The sequence below is a fragment of the Poecilia reticulata genome, unplaced genomic scaffold (assembly GCF_904066995.2).
Source record: "Poecilia reticulata unplaced genomic scaffold, P_reticulata-male-v2 Scaffold_64, whole genome shotgun sequence".
In the NCBI taxonomy this organism is placed as follows: Eukaryota; Metazoa; Chordata; class Actinopteri; order Cyprinodontiformes; family Poeciliidae; genus Poecilia; species Poecilia reticulata.
In genome coordinates, this window is record NW_027675162.1 from 25,797 (window position 1) to 48,123 (window position 22,327).

General features: G+C 37.2%; 1 long non-coding RNA gene across 1 annotated transcript; it reads right to left on the bottom strand.

Moving 5' to 3' along the window:
* Window positions 1–1,649: 1,649 nt before the first annotated feature.
* Window positions 1,650–2,713, bottom strand: LOC145550511 (uncharacterized). Its single transcript, XR_014086399.1, has 2 exons — window positions 2,614–2,713; window positions 1,650–1,933 (listed from the first exon to the last, which is right to left on the bottom strand). It is a non-coding gene; the product is annotated as an uncharacterized LOC145550511 (long non-coding RNA).
* Window positions 2,714–22,327: the final 19,614 nt, after the last annotated feature.

Genomic DNA, 22,327 nt, shown 5'->3' on the forward strand with positions numbered 1-22,327 from the left:
TTGTTTGGGTTGTCATTATCTATTTGAGCAATACTCTCAGGTTTGGATTTCTCCTGCCTTTTTGTCTCTTATGTTATTTATCTACAATCAGGTTAGTTTACATGTTGTCTTCTGAAAATGACAAAAAGAAAAGCAAAATCAAGAGAACAAATATGAATTAAAATAACATGCCTCAGTTTTATCACTATTTAAAACCTCTCAAACCCGACTTCGGCAATCTCCGTAAAAAACCGCTACACGTGATTTTTATTTTTTTTTTTTTTTATGGTCCGCTAAAGGCTTTCATTCTTCAAAAACTATCCGGCATACAATTTTTGCCCAAAATGTTATGGTTTTCCGGCTAATTAAAATCAGCTGACGGATTTAAAGGGGCGTGTCCATTTACATGCCCTGTCATCAAATACGGTGTAGAAAGTAAATTTTCGGTCGGCTGACCGACAATGTTCGGTATGACTTGACACAGAGAAGACTCTTAACTTTGGATACTTGAAAATATTGGCTTTGTAACCTCACGTCAGGGTCGAAATTCACCTGAAACCCCCTCCCATGCTCTCTGAATGAATTTTTAGCAGCTCTGAATGAGGTGCTAACAACGGCGCTCCTGCTTCAAAGATCACACGAGCCAAGCTGATTACCCTCCCCGTTATCTTCCTGCTTCGTGCGTGGAAACTAAAAGCTAAATGGTGCGGAGGGGGATTTCTCCAACCTGACTGTGCAGAAAACCCACGTTTTGGGAACTGATAAAAGTGGTATTTTTTATTGTGATCTCTTACTTTATAGTAGAATTTATATAATTTTAATGCTTTGAGCGAGGAATCTTAAGTTTTGAGATGGTAGGAAAAATTTTGCTGCAATTTAGTCTCTGATTTGTGCGTGATTTCATCACAATGTGAGGAGTCATAGAAAGAGCTGTCAGTTCATTGTTATGTATATTACACAGTGCACAATGGTACATTTTGCATGTATATGGTGTAAATGAAGGTTTGAAACTTTGTATAATATATGGGCACAACTTCTGCCACAAACAGGAACTGCAATTTGTTTACATGTTAGCAACTTGCTAACCGACTTTTTTCAGATCCTTTACAGTAGCTGCGCTGTTACAGACTTAAAGAAATACGTGGTTTTCAGTTGTACTTTAACGTTTTCTCCCTTTACTTTTAAGCACAACACAGCAGGTTCACAACCTCACCGTCAGAGTCTAATTACACAAACACCAAACACACACGCACACACACAGATATACATATACCTGAATAACCTGAAAAAAGTAAAAAAGTGAATTTTAATTCATTTTACCCCTTCTAGCGCGGGAAGAGTTGAGAATATTTAAAACAGGCAGAAAACGTTGTGAATTAATGCATGGAAAAGGGATATGATTGTATAAGTTAAATTTCATCATACTACTTTTTAGACTCACAATCACTGAATAAGTGAAGGATTTCCACTTGTATATACATATGGTGTAAATGTCATGACCAAAGTTTATGTTATATGAAGAAAGTGTCATTCAATAGTAATCACCAATTTAATTTGAACAGATTAACTGATTATTTTATGAACTATAACAAAGCAAGCAAAACAATTCTAAAAGACCTAAAATTTCAAGAGTGAAACACAACAAATACCATTAAAAAGCATAACCAGAGATTAGTCAAAAATTTTAATAGTTGAAAAAAGTTGAAAAACTAAACTGAAAACATTTATTTTATTTAAATTGCAATTATTTTTTGATTATTTTTTTGATCTCATTTCCGTGAACCTCAATATCCACGACAAGGCTCCCGTCTTCCAGCATTTCATCAAACGGACTCCACAAATCTGCAGCAATCCGAAAGACTTCATCACTTTCCAGGAGGACATGTTTTTCATTTTCGTCTTCAGTGTCCATGACACCAATGACTACAGCCGCTTTTTTGTCTTCCATTTTTTCCTGTTAATACAGTACAAAAATATAGTATGTTATATTAGAAATACAATCAGGTATGTCAATTTTCATGTTGTCATCTAAAAATAAGAACAAAAGAGAAAACCAACACCAAGGTTAAATGTCAAATAACAGTAGCAACTTGTTTGATCTTTTGCTATATATACTATTTCCTTCAGGTTTACGTTTTTTTAAGTCCAAGATCATTTGTTTTGTGCATTTCATCAATCAGCAAGTTCAAAGTTATTCATATAATAAAATATCATACAGTCAGCAACTGTAAATGAAGCAACAACAACAAGCATGACATTTGGTCACACACCATCATCAAAAACATTAACATTGCGGATGTTGGTTCCAGATTTGTGGTGCATTTATGTTAATTGTTGTTTCTCCTTTATTTAAGTCTTCTTTTGGCAAAGCATAATAGACTTGAGTCAGAAAATATTGAATGGTTTCCAGGATATCAAAAATATGTAATAATCCATTCCATAATTTTGAAGTTGACAAAAAATTACAAGGTTAGCTCTGAGCAGTGGCACTTTTCACACTTTGTGTATCTCCAAAGTTTAGCAAATAATTTTAATTAGAAGGCCTCAATTTTAAAATATATGCACATTTTGCTTTAAATGTCTAAATCTACTTAAAATTAGATTAATTTACTTCTTCAGGAATTGACAACATACCTGAATTGTTGTAAAGGTAGTGCTTTGCAGCTGCAATCCATAGCCAGAATCCTGGCACCGAACATGTGTAATTTTGACCTGTTGGCCAATTGCCAGTTCCACCAGGGTTGCTTCCCTCCAAAGGGAGACGGGCATTGTGCAGCTGCCCTGTAATTAAAAGAATTATTGACAAAAAATGAGAGATTTATCCAAGAGTTCTCAAAAAGTCAACAAACAAACAAAACCCACCAATCTACCATTTCTGACCAGACGCTGCAAAATTAACATGCAAGCTGGTTCATGACACAAAAGCTGGTTTTGTGTCATGATCTTGACACACACATGCCATTTCCTTAGGCACTTACCTTTTTTTATCCAAATATTATTTGTTTTAAAAATAAATGACAACTGCAGCTTTGAACAAGTCTTAAAACAAGTTATTATACCTCTTTCAGCCACACTGTCCGGATTGGCACCATCATTTTTCCCGACATCACAAGCCTGACCGCAGCAAACTGAGAAGTACAAAGAAAAGTACTTTTAGAGTTCGCATATTGTTCTGTAATGGGGCCTTTCATGTTATCTTCTACCCCGTTGAGATTTACAGTTAGCAAATTAAGTCCTCTCTTATGGAAAATTTTTTAAGAAATATAAGAAAAATCCTACCGCCACAATTTCCCTTGCACCGTCATCAGTCCTTTTGACTCCGCTGCCTTCTCCAGAAGGGCCATTGGTGCTGCTGGGTTTAAAATATCCTCTGCTTTCTGTAGAAGCTCTGGAGTGACATTCACCTTTGGACCTTTATAAAATTGCGTGGCCGGAGTGACGTTGATGATAAGGGGCGGCTCTGAGCCACTGAGGGCGTAGCTCCTCATCACATAAGATTGGCCCTCACAAAGGTTTTTTGAATATTTTTCAAATATGATTACTTTTCCAATTGTTTTCCCATCTGTGACAGTTAGAATTTGATTTTTCTTTTTCTGTAATACCTTTGCTTTACCCTCCTTTACTGCCCAGCTAATTACTTTTTCTTCCTCTCTTATCTTTATTACTGCGATGTTTACTGGTGGTGGCCTGTAGATCGGCGATTGTGTGCGGTTTATAATGGTAGATAGAGTCATCCTAGGGGGAAGTGAAGGACAGAAACAAAATGTCAGTATTACAAACCCCATCAAGAGTCAACAGTGTCACCTCCTCAGCCCACACTTTAATGGGGCAAAGGACACATATTAAAGCAAAGAAGCTGTTTACCACCCAATAAACAGCAGTTTCAACTGAACAGGCAAATGGTTAAATAGCTGTTCAACACTTTACAGCAGATAAACACCTGATAAACGGTTTAGCCGTTGAACCAAAATCCTGTATTCAATATTCAGTATTCAACGGCTGATCCGTTTGTTCCAAAGAAGTCACAGTTAGGCTTCACCTAACAGTGTTAATAAACGGACATTCAGTTTTAACTGTTAGGTAGTTTAACCTCCGCCCAACGGCAGTTTTAATGGCGAGTTACAACTGGTGGTGGCGCCACCGGTTTTAACTATATAAGTTAGTTATTGGATTTATTATTATTATTTTATTATTTAATGCTTTTATCTAGGACCACCGACTTAACAACGCCTTTTAAATCTCACCTGGGGGCCGATAGAACTAAACATTAAAGGCTGGTTGCTACAACTCAACGGGCTGGCCCGCTTAACTATCCACCCGTTGGACCGAGGTGGGCGGCTCCCAATTACACGTCATGAAACAATAGTCAATAAACTAGAAAATTCCTGCAGAAATTTTAAAGGGGCATGCCAAAGTGTGCCCGTCGGCTTTGACGCAGCGTTATGATGTTAAAAATTAGCATTAATGCTAAAGAAAGCTGCAACGTAGTCAATTAACTGTGGAGAGGCAGAAGCATGTTGACTAAGCTGTAGTTGTACCATTCATTATGTTAAAATTGATGCATGAGCTAAAATATGCTAATGTCAGCCTAAATGCTGGCAGTAGCATGTGGAGCAACAGGACCATGTTGTTTTAATTTTACTACTCCATTCAGTACACTAAACATGTCTAATTAATGAGAAAATTAGCTAAAAGCTAACTATAGGTAAAAGTGCTAGTACACTAGTCAAAGGAAGTGAAATGCTAATGTTTGTTCTAATGTTAATGAACTGCCTTGCTGCGCAAGGCAGTTCACTATCCTGAAAATAAATAACATAAAAAAAACTTATATTATTGCACCGCCCACGGCGGTGCACTAACACGAGAGGAATATGCAGACTTTTATTTTGAAACTTTCAGTTAGCTTCATTTCAAAAAGCCACACTAATCCAATGTGTACCTGTAGTTTGTTTAAACCAGTCACATAAAGCACAAAAGAGGAAATACCTGATGTGAAAAATGTCAAGGCTTTTATTTTGAAACTTTCAGTAAGCTTCATTTACAATAGCTTTACAATAGCTTTTTTATTTACAGTGGATTACACACTAATCCACTGTGTAACTGTGGTTTGGTTAATCCAGCTCTATAATGCCCCATACAGCAAGCAGATCTAAGAGCCAGCTCATCACTATGTGCTATTTGAGAGTTCCGCCATGTTGTAGTTCTGACCTTCAGTCATTGTAGTTCTAAAGAGCAGCTCAACTATCGTGTGAGTGAGACACAAAGGGATAAACAGATTCTAACTGTTTGAAGCAGTTAGTTTATCTGAACAAAGCAGTCCAAACATCTCCATCCTATTCAGGATCTTTTAGAGTGATCCGAAAACCGTGTGAAGCATATAGTCAAGGGGGCTCAAATGCTAATGTTTGTGCTAATGTTAATGAACTGCCTTGCTGCGCAAGGCAGTTCACTATCCTGAGAAATAAATAACATAAAAAAGGCTAATATTATTGCACCGCCTTCGGCGGTGCACTAACACTAGAGGAATAGGCAGACTTTTAATTTGAAACTTTCAGTAAGCTTCATTTTAATGACCACGCTAATTCAATGTGCAACTCTGGTTTGTTTAAACCAGTCCCATAAAGCCCAAAAGTGCAATAACCTGATGTGAAAAATGTCAGGGCTTTTATTTTGAAATTTTCAGTACGCTTCATTTTAAATAGACACACTAATCCAATGTGTAACAGTGGTTTGGTTAATCCACCAATATAATGCCCAAAACAGCAAGTAGCTCTACATTCCAGCTCAGCCCTCCTCTGTAATAACTGAATGATCCGCCATGTTGTAGTTCTGACCTTCTGCTCTGCCCTCTGTATTAAGGTGTTCCGCCATGTTTAGAACTACAGAGACCTTGTAGGCCAAACCAGCAGTTGCCATAGCGATCAAGCCTCTGCCAACTGCTGTGTGTGTGTGAGAGACACTTCATGTAACTTTGAGAACACCCAGTCACTTTTAATGAAAAAAGCAGTCTGAACGACCCCTTCCCGTTCGGGAACCGTTAGGCCGATCCAAAAACCGTTTGAAGCATATGAGAGGGCTTCTTGTCGTCTCCGATAGTCCTGTGATTCATATCTGTAGGTCATTCACAGGAATTGCAGTGATGAGAGAAATATGGTGTGTGTAGAGCTCAGTAATTTTTCAAAAACCTATATTAAACACTGAGGGGGAGCGTCAGTTGGTCATGTCCCGTCACTTTGCTCTGAAGCACCTGGACAGAAAACCGTAAGCCCTAGAGAAATTTCAAAAACATTTTACCGGAGCAGACATGCGGTGCTATCTCCTGACCAACTTTCATACCAATAGCACAAGTTTTGCGGCCATGAGAGCGATTTCAAAATTATTTTTGGGTCAAAATTCCACTCTGTTTCTCACTCTAAAAAGCGGCAGTTGGTTTCAGTTACACTCTAACGTTTCGGCAGTTGGAAATTTCGCTCGTTTTTCGCTTTTTACGTCGCCGTCGTAACTCCGATCCCCTATAAAAGTAATAGCTCCCTTCTCGGCATCGAGCCGCACGATTTGATACCACTTTTGTGGGTGGGCACGCAGCGGTACGAGCCGCATTAACGGTGACGGAAGAATAAATATATAATAATAATAATAAAGAGGCGTTCTATTGGGTGTAGAACAATAGGTGCCTGCCATGCAATGCATGGAGGCTGCTCTCCTTATGCATTGCTATGGCATGCCCCTAATAAAGAGGCGTTCTATTGGGTGTGGAACAATAGGTGCCTGCCATGCAATGCATGGAGGCAGTCAGTACTGCTCTCCTTATGCATTGCTATGGCATGCCCTAATAAAGTTGTAACATTTTACTTCCGATTAAATGTTATTACATTTACCTGTAGCTCGAAACATATGAACATAGAAAATAACCCAGAAATTAAGAATTTAGACAAAACTTACTTCTGTCGTCTTCTGGAAATGCTGAAAATGACCAACGGCGATTTGGATGGAACGTATTTATAGACTACATGCAGCGCTCACGAGCGTCTTCACAGCCAATCAAATAAGGAATGCAGCCTTTACAGTGAGTAGCCAGATTCGACTTACAGTCGTGATTAATTAATTTTTTTACTTTCACAAGGAGGAAGTATAAATCGATAATCGCTCCAGAAAATATTTGAATATATATATATATATATATATATATATATATATATATATATATATATATATATATATATATATATATATATATATATATATATATATATATATATATATATATATATATAAAAAAAAATTCCCTTCTCACCCTCCGCGGGTGGTCTGTTTCATCCTCTGAGCTCGGGTCCTCTACCAGAGGCCTGGGAGCTTGAGGGTTCTGCGCAGTATCTTGGCTGTGCCTAGAACTGCACATTTCTGGACTGAGATGTCTGATGTTGTTCCTGGGATCTGTTTGAGCCACTGCTCCAGTTTGGGGGTGACTGCCCCGAGGGCCCCGATGACTACAGGCACCACTGTGGTCTTCACCTTCCAGGTCTTTTCCAGTTCCTCCCTGAGGCCCTGGTATTTCTCCAATTTCTCATGCTCCTTTTTCCTGATGTTGTAATCACTTGGTATTGCTACATCCACCACAACGGCTCTACTCTGTTCTTTATCCACCACCACAATGTCCGGTTGGTTCGCCATTACCATCTTGTCTGTCTGGATCTGGAAGTCCACAGGATCTTAGCTCGGTCACTCTCCACCACTTTTGGGGGTGTTCCCCACTTTGATCTTGGGGCTTCCAGTCCATATTCTGCACAGATGTTCCTGTACACTATGCCCGCCACTTGGTTATGTCGTTCCATGTACGCTTTCCCTGCCAGCATCTTGCACCCTGCTATTATGTGCTGGACTGTCTCAGGGGCCTCCTTGCACAACCTACACCTTGGGTCTTGTCTGGTGTGGTAGATCTGAGCCTCTATTGCTCTGGTGTTTAGGGCCTGTTCCTGGGCGGCCAGGATGAGAGCCTCTGTGCTGTCCTTGAGTCCAGCTTTCTCCAGCCATTGGTAGGTTTTCCTGACATCAGCCACTTCAGTTATTTGTCGGTGGTACATCCCATGTAGGGGCTTGTCCTCCCATGATGGTACTTCCAGCACCTTGTCTTCTGTTCCCCATTGCCTGAGACATTCGCTGAGCACATCGTCTGTTGAGGCTTTGTCCTTGATGTATTTATGGATCTTGGATGTTTCATCCTGGACAGTGGCTCTCACACTCACTAGTCCTCTGCCTCCTTCCTTACGGCTCGTGTACAGTCTCAGGGTGCTGGATTTGGGGTGGAATCCTCCATGCATGGTTAGTAGCTTCCTAGTCTTAACATCCGTGGCCTTCATCTCTTCCATTGGCCAGCTAATTATTCCGGCAGGGTATCTGATTACTGGTAAGGCATAGCTGTTTATTGCACGGATCTTGTTCTTGCCATTGAGCTGGCTTCTCAGGACTTGCCTTATTCGTTGGAGGTATTTGGCTGTGGCTCCTTTCCTTGTGACCTCATCGAGGTTGCCATTTGCTTGTGGTATTCCCAGGTACTTGTAGCTGTGCTCTATGTCTGCTATTGTTCCTTCTGGGAGTGAGACCCCTTCTGTGTGGGCGACCTTCCCTCTCTTTGTAACCATCCGACCACACTTCTCTAGTCCGAATGACATCCCAATGTCAGTGCTGTAGATCCTGGTGGTGTGGATCAGTGAGTCGATATCTCGCTCGCTCTTGGCGTACAGCTTGATGTCATCCATGTAGAGGAGGTGACTGATCATAGCCCCATTCTTGAGTCGGTATCCGTAGCCAGTCTTGTTGATGATTTGGCTGAGAGGGTTCAGGCCTATGCAGAACAGCAGTGGGGACAGAGCATCTCCTTGGTATATGCCACATTTGATGGACACTTGTGCAAGTGGTTTGCAGTTGGCTTCAAGGGTGGTTTTCCACAGCCCCATCGAGTTTGCAATGAAGGCTCTTAGAGTCCTATTGATGTTGTACATCTCTAAGCATTCAATGATCCAAGTGTGTGGCATTGAGTCATAGGCTTTCTTGTAATCAATCCAAGCGGTACACAGGTTGGTGTGTCGGGTTTTGCAGTCTCGGGCAACTGTGTGGTCTACAAGGAGTTGGTGTTTGGCTCCTCTGCTATTTATGCCTATGCCCTTCTGTGCCTTGCTCATGTATTTATCCATGTGCCCGCTTATCTTAGCCGCTATGATGCCTGACATGAGCTTCCATGTTGTAGAGAGACAGGTTATTGGCCGATAGTTTGATGGGACCGATCCGTTCGAGGGTTCCTGTTGTATCAGGATAGTTCGCCCTTCAGTTAACCATTCAGGGTGAGTCCCATTTTGTAGCAGCTGGTTCAGTTGAGCTGCCAGTCGCTCATGGAGGGCAGTGAGTTTCTTAAGCCAGTAGGCATGGATCATGTCAGGTCCTGGTGCTGTCCAGTTTTTCATACCCGAGACTCTGTCTTGGACATCTGCCACAGTGATGGTTACCGGGGCTTGTTCAGGGAGGTTGCTGTGGTCCTCTCGTAGAGAGGTTAGCCACTGTGCATTGCTGTTGTGGGACGCCTCCCTTTCCCATATGCCTTTCCAGTATTGTTCAGTCTCCAGCCTGGGTGGGTCTGCTCTGTTATTACTCTGCCATTGAGAGTACACTTTAGCTGGTTGGGTGGCGAAGAGCCGGTTAATCCTCCTGGCTTCATTCTCTCTCGTGTATCTCTTTAGGCGGCTGGCCAAGGCTTGGAGCCTTTGTTTGGCAGTTTCGAGTGCTTCAGGTATGGGCATCTGGCTGTACTTCTTGGGTACTGATCTTTTCATTGCACCCCTTTGGAGCTCTGACAGTTGACTCACTTCCCTCCTTGTTGTCTTGATCTTAGCCTCTAACCGTCTTTTCCATGGTGGGTATTGGGTCTCATGGTTGCTCTTATAACCAAGCATCTCAAGGATCACTGATGCTGAGTTGTATATCAGCTCATTGGTTTCTGTTATGGTGTTGGTAGGGATCGTTCTCAATGCCGAATTCACATCTTCAATGAGACTTTCTGATGGTACTTCACTCAGCCGTTGTCACTACGTCTGGCTCCTTCCCGTAGCACTTGTGTCGTACCTCGTCAATCTCCAGTTGTGACAGCAGTTGCCGTTTGCGGATGTTGGAACACTGAGCTACTAGTTGTTTGGCAGTTAGTGTTGACTGGGGATGTCGAGCTAACCATTCCTCCCACAGTCTTTGCATGTAGCCCTCTGACTAGGATTACTTGAGTAGTAGCATTCCAACAGATCCATGTTTTCATCTCTCGCCCATTTCCGTCTTGTTCCAGTAGCCCACTTTTCATCAGGGTGCTCTGGTCCCCCAGCACCTGACGCAGACCTTGTTTGACCGGGCGACGTCTGAGCCGGCATGTCATGCTTATTGTGTCTCTCATGGTATGAGGTAGGCTATATAGCTCCAAGGGTCTTGCCTAAGGACCAAGGGTCTTGCCTAAGGACCCACACTGACAGCTCAATGTCACCGTTGTAACTTTTTTTGCTCCAGCCCCCAGCCTGGCCTCGAACCCGGGTCTCCCGGGTGGAAGACTGGTGACTTACCTATTGAGCTATACAGTCAGCTATAGCTCAATAGGTAAGTATATATATATATATATATATATATATATATATATATATATATATATATATATATATATATATATATATATATATATATATTCTTTTATTGTCATATATATATATATTGTTATATATATTCTTTTATTGTCAAACACCAGAGCAATAGAGGCTCAGATCTACCACACCAGAGAAGACCCAAGGTGTAGGTTGTGCAAGGAGGCCCCTGAGACAGTCCAGCACATAATAGCAGGGTGCAAGATGCTGGCAGGGAAAGCGTACATGGAACGACATAACCAAGTGGCGGGCATAGTGTACAGGAACATCTGTGCAGAATATGGACTGGAAGCCCCGAGATCAAAGTGGGGAACACCCCCAAAAGTGGTGGAGAATGACCGAGCTAAGATCCTGTGGGACTTCCAGATCCAGACAGACAAGATGGTAATGGCGAACCAACTGGACATTGTGGTGGTGGATAAAGAACAGAGGAAAGCCGTTGTGGTGGATGTAGCAATACCAAGTGATTACAACATCAGGAAAAAGGAGCATGAGAAATTGGAGAAGTACCAGGGCCTCAGGGAGGAACTGGAAAAGACCTGGAAGGTGAAGACCACAGTGGTGCCTGTGGTCATCGGGGCCCTCGGGGCAGTCACCCCCAAACTGGAGCAGTGGCTCAAACAGATCCCAGGAACAACATCAGACATCTCAGTCCAGAAATGTGCAGTTCTAGGTACAGCCAAGATACTGCGCAGAACCCTCAAGCTCCCAGGCCTCTGGTAGAGGACCCGAGCTCAGAGGATGAAACAGACCACCCGCGGAGGGTGAGAAGGGAATTATTTTTATTTTTATATTCTTTTATTGTCATCATTTATTCACGTTGTTTCCGTATATCAACTGCAGTCATTACTCTATGATGTCCACCGGACTCTCGGTTGCTGTCAGCTGTTCGTTGTTTGGGATTCCCTTAATTTCTTTATGACTCAGTGATTTCTTATTGGCTGCCTGCAACAGTCACACCCCACACATCGAACCGGGCCCGTCAGCAATTGCGGGCATTTTATTAGAAATTCTGCGCCCAGAGTCATTCCACATCTCTGCTGAAAGGTCCTTTTTTCTTCTTCTTTTCTTCCCCGCACTTCCAATAAATATGCCTTAGGTACACTTCCTTTCAGTAGTCACAACTGTTTAATCCATTGTTAGCAGGTCATAAGCAGTTTTTCCGAGCCCCATTTAAACACAACACGAACGCTAAAACGATCCTGTAATTCCAAGCAGGAAATTACAGGATCGTATTCATGTTTTACTGTGGCTTCAAAGTTCAAAATGTATTAGATTTAAGTCTTATTAAATAGCACTGCTTCTTCAACACTGTCATGAACAGCGCTCTGTGACTGTGATGAGTGACCGCTCTCACTATTGTCGCTGACGAGATTTAGGGCGGCCATCTTGGAGCGGTCCACCCACTCAGCGTTATGTGTTTAGCAGTCACGATGACGTATCAACCTATTTATTCGATCATAACACGCTTTTTTGTTACTGGAGACCATATTCAAACATCTATCAAAGCTATATAAACAATTGTATTTTTAAGTATGTTTTTAATACATAGTTCAGCATATTTAAACTGTCAGTTTATTATTATGATTCTAATTATGTCAAAGTGGGAAGTGTTAAACTATAAATACACTTTAAGTGGTGTTTTAGAAAAAATAGTCATTCCACTAATTTTATACTAATTAACAGAAGCCAAAATTTGTACAAAACCTGAACTCTTTAAAAATGTTGAATAGTGAAATGTAACAAAAAGCATAAATTAGCAGGAGCTGAAATTATCACAGAAACTCAAATTAAAAATGTAGCCCTAGGTGGAAATTCAACCTGTAAGACTCTTCCGGCATCACTTATCACCACGGCTTCACCCCAACCAATAAGGACGCACCACCTCTCTACCTCGATCCAATCACCTGGCAAGAGATCCTTCAAAAGGCGAAGCAACCACAGATCCACCAGCTTCAGCCGTGCTTCAACCCACCTCCTCCCCGTTTCCACCACCAGCCACCCAGATGCCTCCAGGTCCCCTCAAGACTCCTCTCTCCAAGCTCAGCTCCACCACCAGTGACTGGGCCCGGGGGAAGACCTATCTGAGCTTCGTTCGAGCCGATCATTCAAGCTTGCTGCAATTCTCGGCTCGCAGGTCTTCCGCCGGTGTCCGAGCGCCAAATTCTCGGTCCAATAAAATTGTCTAACTGCTGTTTCTCTCTCTGTGTGAGTCTCTACAGATTGAATTCTACTTTCACAATGAGAAAGTAACTGATATTATCTTTAAATATTTTTGGAACACATAAATCAAGGGAATGTTTGAAATTGTTCAAATTGACGGCAATAAACAAATCGACATCAATAAGCTTATGACAAAAGTTTATAATCTTTTATTGTCATCATTTATTCACGTTGTTTCCACACACAAACTGCAGTCTTCCCTCTATATTGTCCACCGGACTCCTGCCAGATGTTCTTTGTTTGGGATTCTTTTCCGTGCTTATGACTCCCGTTTTCTTATTGGCTGCCTGCAACAGACAGGAATAGGCAACAATCATATATTGAGAGGGATTTATTTGTGGTAAAATTATTGTTTGATACTTTCCATGATTTCTTTTACATTCATTCTTATATCTGCTCTGATGCTTCTCTTCTCCACATCAACATCCAGAGGCTGCCAGAGAGCAGGAGAAATGTTAATGGTTTTGTTACATTCAAGAAGAATCTCTTGCTTGTTTGGTTTGTCAGTCTCCATTTTGACAGTAATCACATATTTTTTATCATATATATCCACCTTATTCCTAACCCCCAGAAGCTTTGTATAATTTATGGGCACAACTTTTGCTGCAAACCGGAACTACCACTTGTTTGGTTAGCAACTAGCTATTTTCAGACCATTTAGGCAATGAAATATATATGTGTATATATAATACTAATATATATATATATATATATATATATATATATATATATATATATATATATATATATATATATATATATAAAATATATATATATATATATATATATATATATATATATATATATATATATATATATATATATATATATATATATATATATATATATATATATATATATATATATATATATTAGTCACACTCAGAGAAGGTATACCATAATTCAGCTGAAGCAGAAGTTTGTGTGCAACATGAATTATTTGAAAAAGTCAAAAAGTGAAACAGAGCGTAAGAAAGAGCACAATTAGCACACAAGGAAATTAGTGCAAACCCAGAAATAGTTGAAACAATTGAATAGAGAAACAGTAATAAGTATAAAAATTAGTGGAAAAAGTAAACCAGAAATATTTGAAAGAGTAAAAAAGAGCAAAAATAAAAGCAATAAGGGTCAGAAGAAGCAGAAAAGTTTGATATATGAATTGATAAAATTGATAAAAGTTTGAGAAGACCTTTGCAGACATAAGATAAGATAATACTATATTAATAAGATAATATAGTATTATCTTATTAATACTATATTAATAAGATAATAGTGAATTAATAGTGAATTATACTGTATAAATTATATAATATATAAATTATAGCAGAATTCAGCAGAAGAAGCAGGAGTTTGTGTGCAACCTGAATTATTTGAAAAAGTCAAAAAGTCAAACAGAGTTTAAGAAAGAGCATAATTGAAACAAAAGTAAATAAGTGCAATCCCAGAAATAGTTGAAACAATTGAATAGTGAAACAGTAATAAGTATAAAAATTAGTGGAAACAGTAAACCAGAAATATTTGAAAGAGTAAAAAAGAGCAAAAACTAAAGCAAAAAGGGTAAGAAGAAGCAGAAATGTTTAATATATGAATTTATAAAATTGATTAAAGATTGTAGAAGATCTTCAAATATAGTAAAACGAGTAGAACCAGAAGGCAAACAGAAAAGTAGACAAGCAGAATGCATAGACACAGATAAAAACAGAGCACAAGAAGAAAATACATTGAAAGAATAGGAGAAAGTGTGACAAGGTTGTACTCCAGAGGAGTTTAACAGAAAACAGTAAAACCTGTTGCAATGATGGTAATAATTCCATAAAGTAGACACTAGTGGCTACATTTTAATGCATAAAATATTTCTCTACAGTGAAAAATGTATGAACAGCATAATTTTGTTTATAAAAGAGCAGAAAAAGTTCAAAAACGGCAGTTACTAGAGTGGCCACTCAAGTAACTGAAATCAGTTACAGAGTTCCACCATAGGAAATAATGGGGCAAAAGATTTGCACAAAAGGGCAATTATTTCAAAAAGTGCAATAGTGAAGGTTACCAAAAGTCATAGCACCATTCTCCTGAAGGAGCTGAACGTTTTGATATATAAATTAGTACAATTAGTGAAAGATAGTGAGAGTAGTTAAACCATGAAAAACGTACGGAAGACAGAATAATAATAACTAGAAAAATAGCTGTTCCTAGCGAAACAGCCGTGAGAATGCATATTTGCAGAATGACTGCTGCAGAAATGCAAGAAAAAGTAGAGAGAAGCACAAGAAGTGAAGGAAAGCAGAAGAAAACAGAAGAAATAGAAATAGTTGAAACAGTTGAACAGTGAAACGTAGCAAACTGCAGAAATTAGCTGAAGCTGAAATTAGTACACAAAAAGAAATATTTGAAGAAGTGAAACTTAACATAAAGGGCCAAATAAGCATATTTGCAGAATGATTGATGGAGAAATATAAGAAACTTGAGAACAATGAGTAAGAAAAGTATAAGAAAGCTAGTCATACATTGTAGAAATCCTTTGCCAAGTAGTGAAACTTTGCAAAAGTGTTGTAGAATTCAGCTGAAGAAGCAGAAGTTTGTGTGCAACATGAATTATTTGAAAAAGTCAAAAAGTGAAACAGAGCGTAAGAAAGAGCACAATTAGCACACAAGGAAATTAGTGCAAACCCAGAAATAGTTGAAACAATTGAATAGTGAAACATCAAAAAGCTTAAATTAGCGGAATCAGAAAAACCAGAAATATTTGAAGGAGTAAAACAGAGCAAAACCAAAAGCAATAAGGGTCAGAAGAAGCAGAAAAGTTTGATATATGAATTGATAAAATTGATAAAAGTTTGAGAAGACCTTTGCAGACAGTAAAACCAGTAGAACCAAAGGAATATCCAGAAAAGTAGACAAGCAAAATGCATAGAAACATAGAAATAGTTGAAACAATTGAATAGTGAATATACTATATTAATAAGATAATAGTGAATTAATAGTAAATTATACTGTATAAATTATATAATATATAAATTATAGAGGAATTCAGCAGAAGAAGCAGGAGTTTGTGTGCAACCTGAATTATTTGAAAAAGTCAAAAAGTGAAACAGAGTTTAAGAAAGAGCATAATTGAAACAACAGGAAATAAGTGCAATCCCAGAAATAGTTGAAACAATTGAATAGTGAAACAGTAATAAGTATAAAAAATTAGTGGAAACAGTAAACCAGAAATATCTGAAAGAGTAAAAAGTCAGAAAAAGTAGAAATGTTTGATGTATGAATTTATAAAATTGATTAAAAATTGTAGAAAATGTTCAAATATAGTAAAACCAGTAGAACCAGAAGGAAAACAGAAAAGTAGACAAGCAGAATGCATAGACACAGATAAAAACAGAGCACAAGAAGAAAATACATTGAAAGAATAGGAGAAAGTGTGACAAGGTTGTACTCCAGAGGAGTTTAACAGAAAACAGTAAAACCTGTAGCAAAGATAGTAATAAATCCATAAAGTAGACACGTGTGGCTACATTTTAATGCATAAAATATTTCTCTACAGTGAAATATGTATGAACAGCATAATTTTGTTTATAAAAGAGCAGAAAAAGTTCAAAAACGGCAGTTACTAGAGTGGACACTCTAGTAACTGAAATCAGTTACAGAGTTCCACCATAGGAAATAATGGGGCAATAAATTTGCACAAAAGGGCAATTATTTCAAAAAGTGCAATAGTGAAGTTTACCAAAAGTCATAGCACCATTCTCCTGAAGGAGCTGAACGTTTTGATATATAAATTAGTACAATTAGTGAAAGATAGTGAGAGTAGTTAAACCATGAAAAACGTACGGAAGACAGAATAATAATAATAATAATAATAATAATAATAATAATAATAAAGATAAAGAAAAACAGAATCACTATAAGTGAGAATGCATTGAATGCATTCTCACTGATAATAATAATAATAATAATAATAATAATAATAATAATAATAATAATAATAATAATAAAGATAAAGAAAAACAGAAACACTATAAGTGAGAATGCATTGAATGCATTCTCACTGACTAGAAAAATAGCTGTTCCTAGCAAAACAGTCGTGAGAATGCATATTTGCAGAATGTCTGCTGCACAAATGCAAGAAATGTGGAGAAAAGCTTATGAAGAGGAAGAAAGTAGAAGAAATTAAAATAGTTCAAACATTTGAACAGTGAAACATAGCAAACTGCAGATAATTGCTGAAGCTGAAATTAGTACACAACCAGAAATATTTGAAGAAGTGAAACTTAACATAAAGTGCCAAATAAGCATATTTGCAGAATGATTGATGGAGAAATATAAGAAACTTGAGAACAAAGAGTAAGAAATTGGAAAAAAGCATAAGAAAGCGAGTCATACATTGCAGAAATCCGTTGCCAAGTAGTGAAACTTTGCAAAAGTGTTGTAGAATTCAGCTGAAGAAGCAGAAGTTTGTGTGCAACATGAATTATTTGAAAAAGTCAAAAAGTGAAACACAGCGTAAGAAAGAGCACAATTAGCACACGAGGAAATTAGTGCAAACCCAGAAATAGTTGAAACAATTGAACAGTGAAACATCAAAAAGCTTAAATTAGCGGAATCAGAAAAACCAGAAATATATGAAGGAGTAAACAGAGCAAAACCTAAAGCAAATAGGGTCAGAAGAAGCAGAAACGTTTGATATATGTTTATAAAATTGATTAAAGATTGTAGAAGATCTTCAAAGATAGTAAAACCAGTGGAACCAGAAGGAAAACAGAAAAGTAGACAAGCAGAATGCATAGACACAGATACAAACAGAGCACAAGAAGAAAATACATTGAAAGAATAGGAGAAAGTGTGACAAGGTTGTACTCCAGAGGAGTTTAACAGAAAACAGTAAAACCTGTTGCAATGATGGTAATAATTCCATAAAGTAGACACTAGTGGCTACATTTTAATGCATAAAATATTTCTCTACAGTGAAAAATGTATGAACAGCATAATTTTGTTAATAAAAGAGCAGAAAAAGTTCAAAAAGGCAGTTACTAGAGTGGCCACTCAAGTAACTGAAATCAGTTACAGAGTTCCACCATAGGAAATAATGGGGCAAAAGATTTGCACAAAAGGGCAATTATTTCAAAAAGTGCAATAGTGAAGGTTACCAAAAGTCATAGCACCATTCTCCTGAAGGAGCTGAACGTTTTGATATATAAATTAGTACAATTAGTGAAAGATAGTGAGAGTAGTTAAACCACGAAAAACGTACGGAAGACAGAATAATAATAACTAGAAAAATAGCTGTTCCTAGCGAAACAGCCGTGAGAATGCATATTTGCAGAATGACTGCTGCAGAAATGCAAGAAATGTGAAGAAAAGCTTAAGAAGTGGAAGAAAGTAGAAGAAATTGAAATAGTTGAAACAGTTGAACAGTGAAATGTAGCAAACTGCAGAAATTAGCTGAAGCTGAAATTAGTACACAACCAGAAATATTTGAAGAAGTGAAACTTAACATAAAGTGCCAAATAAGCGTATTTGCAGAATGATTGATGGAGAAATATAAGAAACTTGAGAACAAAGAGTAAGATATTGTAAAAAAGCATAAGAGAGCTAGTCATACATTGTAGAAATCCATTGCCAAGTAGTAAAACTTAGCAAAAGTATTGCAGAATTCAGCTCAAGAAGCAGAAGTTTGTGTGCAACATGAATTATTTGAAAATGTCAAAAAGTGAAACAGAGCGTAAGAAAGAGCACAATTAGCACACGAGAAAATTAGTGCAAACTCAGAAATACTTGAAAAACTTGAAGAGTGAAACAGCAAAAAGCTTAAATTAGCGGAAGCAGAAAAAACAAAAATATTTGAAAGAGTAAAACTGAGTAAAACAGAGCAAAAGCAAAAAGGGTCAGAACAAGCAGAAAAGTTTGATATATGAATTGATAAAATTGATAAAAGTTTGAGAAGACCTTTGCAGACAGTAAAACCAGTAGAACCAAAGGAATATTCAGAAAAGTAGAAAAGCAAAATGCATAGAAACATAGAAATAGTTGAAACAATTGAATAGTGAATATACTATATTAATAAGATAATAGTGAATTAATAGTGAATTATACTGTATAAATTATATAAATTATATAATATATAAATTATAGCAGAATTCAGCAGAAGAAGCAGGAGTTTGTGTGCAACCTGAACTATTTGAAAAAGTCAAAAAGAGAAACAGAGTTTAAGAAAGAGCATAATTGAAACTACAGGAAATTAGTGCAATCCCAGGAATAGTTGAAACAATTGAATAGTGAAACAGTAATAAGTATAAAAAATTAGTGGAAACAGTAAACCAGAAATATTTGAAGGAGTAAAACAGAGGAAAACCAAAAGCAAAAAGGGTCAGAAGAAGTAGAAATGTTTGATATATGAATTTTTAAAATTAATTAAAGATTGTAGAAGATCTTAAAAGATAGTAAAACCAGTGGAACCAGAAGGAAAACAGAAAAGTAGACAAGCAGAATGCATAGACACAGATAAAAACAGAGCACAAGAAGAAAATACATTGAAAGAATAGGAGAAAGTGTGACAAGGTTGTACTCCAGAGGAGTTTAACAGAAAACAGTAAAACCTGTAGAAAAGATAGTAATAAATCCATAAAGTAGACACGTGTGGCTACATTTTAATGCATAAAATATTTCTCTACAGTGAAATATGTATGAACAGCATAATTTTGTTTATAAAAGAGCAGAAAAAGTTCAAAAACGGCAGTTACTAGAGTGTACACTCTAGTAACTGAAATCAGTTACAGAGTTCCACCATAGGAAATAATGGGGCAATAAATTTGCACAAAAGGGCAATTATTTCAAAAGTGCAATAGTGAAGTTTACCAAAAGTCATAGCACCATTCTCCTGAAGAAGCTGAACGTTTGATATATAAATTAGTACAATTAGTGAAAGATAGTGAGAGTAGTTAAACCATGAAAACGTACGGAAGCCAGAATAATAATAATAATAATAATAAAGAAAAACAGAAACACTATAAGTGAGAATGCATTGAATGCATTCTCACTGATAACTAGAAAAATAGCTGTTCCTAGCGAAACAGCCGTGAGAATGCATATTTGCAGAATGACTGCTGCAGAAATGCCAGAAAAAGTAGAGAAAAGCTTAAGAAGAAGAAGAAAGCAGAAGAAATTGAAATAGTTGAAACAGTTGAACAGTGAAATGTAGCAAACTGCAGAAATTAGCTGAAGCTGAAATTAGTACACCACCAGAAATATTTGAAGAAGTGAAACTTAACATAAAGGGCCAAATAAGCATATTTGCAGAGTGATTGATGGAGAAATATAAGAAACCTGAGAACAAAGAGTATGAAAAGCATAAGAAAGCTAGTCATACATTGTAGAAATCCTTTGCCAAGTAGTGAAACTTAGGAAAAGTGTTGTAGAATTCAGCTGAAGAAGCAGAAGTTTGTGTGCCACAGGAATTATTTGAAAAAGTCAAAAAGTGACACACAGCGTAAGAAAGAGCACAATTAGCACACGAGGAAATTAGTGCAAACCCAGAAATAGTTGAAACAATTGAACAGTGAAACATCAAAAAGATTAAATTGGAGGAATCAGTAAAACCAGAAATATTTGAAGGAGTAAAACAGAGCAAAACCAAAAGCAATAAGGGTCAGAAGAAGCAGAAAAGTTTGATATATGAATTGATAAAATGGATAAAAGTTTGAGAAGACCTTTGCAGACAGTAAAACCAGTAGAACCAAAGGAATATCCAGAAAAGTAGACAAGCAAAATGCATAGAAACATAGAAATAATTTAAACAATTGAATAGTGAATATACTATATTAATAATATAATAGTGAATTAATAGTGAATTATACTGTATAAATTATATAATTTATACAGTGAAGGAAAGAAGTGAAGGAAAGCAGAAGAAAGCAGAAGAAATAAAAATAGTTGAATCAGTTGAATAGTGAATATACTATATTAATATATTTAATAGTGAATTAATAGTGAATTATACTGTATAAATTATATAATGTATGAATTATAGCAGAATTCAGCAGAAGCAGGAGTTTGTGTGCAACCTGAATTATTTGAAAAAGTCAAAATGTGAAACAGAGTTTAAGAAAGAGCATAATTGAAACAACAGGAAATTAGTGCAATCCCTGAAATAGTTGAAACAATTGAATAGTGAAACAGTAATAAGTATTAAAAATTAGTGGAAACAGTAAACCAGAAATATTTGAAGGAGTAAAACAGAGCAAAACCTAAAGCAAAAAGGGTCAGAAGAAGCAGAAATGTTTGATATATGAATTTATAAAATTGATTAAAGATTGTAGAAGATCTGCAAATATAGTAAAACCAGTGGAACCAGAAGGAAAACAGAAAAGTAGACAAGCAGAATGCATAGACACAGATAAAAACAGAGCACAAGAAGAAAATACATTGAAAGAATAGGAGAAAGTGTGACAAGGTTGTACTCCAGAGGAGTTTAACAGAAAACAGTAAATCTTGTAGCATTGATAGTAATAATTCCATAAAGTAGACACTAGTGGCTACATTTTAATGCATAAAATATTTCTATACAGTGAAATATGAATGAACAGCATAATTTTGTTTCTAAAAGAGCTGAAAAAGTACAAAAACGGCAGTTACTAGAGTGGCCACTCTAGTAACTGAAATCAGTTACAGAGTTCCACCATAGGAAATAATGGGGCAAAATATTTGCACAAAAGTGCAATTATTTCAAAAAGTGCAATAGTGAAGGTTACCAAAAGATATAGCTCCATTCTCCTGAAGGAGCTGAACGTTTTGATATATAAATTAGTACAATTAGTGAAAGATAGTGAGAGTAGTTAAACCATGAAAAACGTACGGAAGCCAGAATAATAATAACTAGAAAAATAGCTGTTCCTAGCGAAACAGCCGTGAGAATGCATATTTGCAGAATGACTGCTGCAGAAATGCCAGAAAAAGTACAGAAAAGCTTAAGAAGTAGAAGAAAGCAGAAGAAATTGAAATAGTTGAAACAGTTGAACAGTGAAATGTAGCAAACTGCAGAAATTAGCAGAAGCTGAAATTAGTACACAACCAGATTATTTGAAGAAGTGAAACTTAACATAAAGGGCCATTTAAGCATATTTGCAGAATGATTGATGGAGAAATATAAGAAACTTGAGAACAAAGAGTAAGAAAAGCATAAGAAAGCTAGTTATACTTTGTAGAAATCCTTTGCCAAGTAGTGAAACTTTGCAAAAGTGTTGCAGAATTCAGCTGAAGAAGCAGAAGTTTGTGTGCAACATGAATTATTTGAAAAAGTCAAAAAGTGAAACAGAGCGTAAGAAAGAGCACAATTATCACACGAGGAAATTAGTGCAAACCCAGAAATAGTTGAAACAATTGGACAGTGAAACAGCAAAAAGCTTAAATTAGCGGAATCAGAAAATCAGAAATATTTGAAGGAATAAAACAGAGCAAACCAAAAGAAA